The 2,699-nt window shown below is 32.7% G+C and overlaps 1 non-coding gene across 1 annotated transcript; it reads left to right on the top strand.

Annotated features, from left to right (window-relative positions):
- The first annotated feature begins 2,341 nt into the window (after positions 1-2,341).
- Positions 2,342-2,443, top strand: LOC118181195 (U6 spliceosomal RNA). Its single transcript, XR_004756836.1, has one exon. It is a non-coding gene; the product is annotated as a U6 spliceosomal RNA (small nuclear RNA).
- Positions 2,444-2,699: the final 256 nt, after the last annotated feature.

Here is a 2,699-nt window from a genome sequence, read left to right as displayed (position 1 = left end):
TTTGAATGACATTGAGAACGGTTCTGAGTGTGAGAGACAGTATGTGTTTCTGTCATTCGCATGCTACGTGGTCAGTTTCTGCCAGCTCCAATAGTTGTAGCTGTTAGGCTTTGTGGTCTCTCGCTTCCGAAACTTGTAATATGACACGCCGACAAAGTTATTGAGCTAAGTGCTAGTATAGTATTTAATTGTGTAGTCCTTGGCTACTGTTCAAAAATGGAGCAGTTCAAATAAATAGAGCAGTAACTTTTAAATGTTTTTTTAAAATAAAAACTTACTGCTCTATTTATTTGCAACACTTTCTGTGGATATTGTAACACTTTGTATCGTGGCATTATCTGGCCTGGTAAAATAAAAAGGTTACTATAACCTTCTTAAGGTTTTGTTGTTTATCTCAGACATATAGATAACTCGCTTCACGTCTGTTATAGTACTAAACTAGTATTACCAGATAAAATGTAACCCTATGAATTATATTTTCTTTGGACCTGTCCATTAAATATATATCCAAATTTTATACTAATTCCTATACACTGATACACGATATTTCACAGATAAACATAAAACAGCAATAGGTAAAGTGTGATGCTCTGGGCCTTGCATGCCAGTTAAAAGTTTAAATACGTTTGACCGTAAGTCTCTAAAAACTAATGGGAAAGAAAGTCGTGTAATGAAACGACTTTCAGATAACTCATTATCGAAACTAGATTAGAATTGGCAAAGTCGTATTGTCATCGCTGATGCTCTAGACATACCGATATAGATCTTAGGAAATAATGATCATGATCAAAACTGAAACTCTTGATCCATCAATATTTATTCGGCTTTCTATTTATTTATCATTTAAATGATCACAATAAGCAACAATAACACTAATATCAAGCATCCGTATTCCATATACAAATCTTAGGACATAAACTTCCACGTCTATCTCTCTGATTCGAGCCCGACCCAGCAGCACCCTGAGTTGATTATCATATCAAAGGGGTTGCAGCTCTGTATTCTGTTTTTTCATAATGAAAAACCTACGAATTTTTTTAAACACGTGCGTTTAGATTTTAAAATAAACTTATGAACGCTTATTGTAAAACTAAATGCACTTTATAATTAAAAATATCCGAAGCTATAAATAAGGGAAATTTATTTTGTCATTTTAAGATAATTTTTAAAACATTTCCACGGTAGCAACAAAATTGCTCCATTATCAAAATACTATTAAGAAGTACGATATACTGTTTTTAGATGACTACTTTGCTACGCTTTTAAACATTACAAGATTATAATTCAGAAGATAACCGCCCAGACGGTATAGTGGTTAGGGAAGCCTATTTTGCAGCACCAGAGGGTCCGGGTTCGAAGAGAAGGCATGGGTGTAAATTGTCTGTCCCTTCATAGGAGGTAATGGTGGCTGCCTATTATGTGCCTCCATAATAAAATGATCACCACTTTCGGCGTTAGTAGTGGTGAAGGCCTAAGAATGACTAATGGCCGCCGTAAAGGAAACAGAAGATAAAAGTTTTTTTTTTTTTTTTTTTTTTTTTTTTTTATGTCGCCTTTGTTAAAAGCAACCTTTGTTTTGCTCTGTATATTTCTTTACAAAATATATAAAAATTAACATTTTTGTAAGGGCTTAATAACTGTAAAATTATCATCATAACGTTCTTTAGATTTATCTTGCTTAAATAAAAATAATACCGATCTGTTACTTTTATTGAATCAATTATTACTTTTATTGGTATTTATTATTAGATTATGATTATAAAATTTACACGACTTTCGTCAATTTATCCGATTTTCAACGAATTTTAAATATTAGATTTTATCGAAATAAGTTGTTATTATCGAAGCATTCATGAATATTTCTGCCATAAATAAAATATTTAATGCTTTTATAATGGAAAAATGATTTTACATTGAATTATCTTCTGTTTAATAGCAATCTCCCTTTCCAATGTGACAGAAATATTTTATTTTTTAACTATGAAATATAAAGAAGAGCAGAGTATCGTTTTAATGATGACTGAAATCGATATTCTCAATTCTCTTTGTTTAGCTTAGGAACTTGTTTCCTTTTTTAAAAATAAAACTCTTTCATCTTCCAGTGCATATGAAGGAAATTTGAAATTTATTATTTCCAAAAATCCCACAACCATCGTCGCCAGGTTATCTATGTCTTTAGTGAGTAATCATTTCACAAAATATTGTATTTAATTATATAACAGTTTATTATATACAAAACACATCATCACTCGCATACCACACGTACAACTACAACTACAAGCATTCCAGTCTCAGGGCATTCCAATAACATCGCGCGCTTGAAATACCTGACGCTGCGCAAGTACTTCTCGAAAGTGCATATAAAATTGGAACGATACAGAGAAAATCAGCGTGGCCCCTGCGCAAGGATGACACGCAAGATCGTGAAGCGTTCTAAATTTTTACTTATGCTTGCCCTGTCTGGGGGTATGCAAATGATACTGCCAGCAAACGATTGCAAGTTTTGCAAAATGTTGTTTTAAGACAAGCTGTGGATTGTCCGTGGTTCATTAGGAACTCGGCAATCTACAGAGAATTTAAAATCCCTGAAATTTATTTTTATATGGCAACTCTTGCCGAAAGATTCTTTAGCAAAATGTCTCAAGTTCAAAACCCCACAATTCAGATGTTAAATTATGATTTTAATGATAGGACGAATA

Source organism: Stegodyphus dumicola, chromosome 3, assembly GCF_044657685.1.
Source record: "Stegodyphus dumicola isolate Sdum_Otavi_A_Nest chromosome 3, ASM4465768v1".
NCBI classification, from domain to species: domain Eukaryota; kingdom Metazoa; phylum Arthropoda; class Arachnida; order Araneae; family Eresidae; genus Stegodyphus; species Stegodyphus dumicola.
The sequence above is the reverse complement of the archived record's forward strand: the minus strand, read 5'-3'. Positions and strand labels throughout refer to the sequence as shown.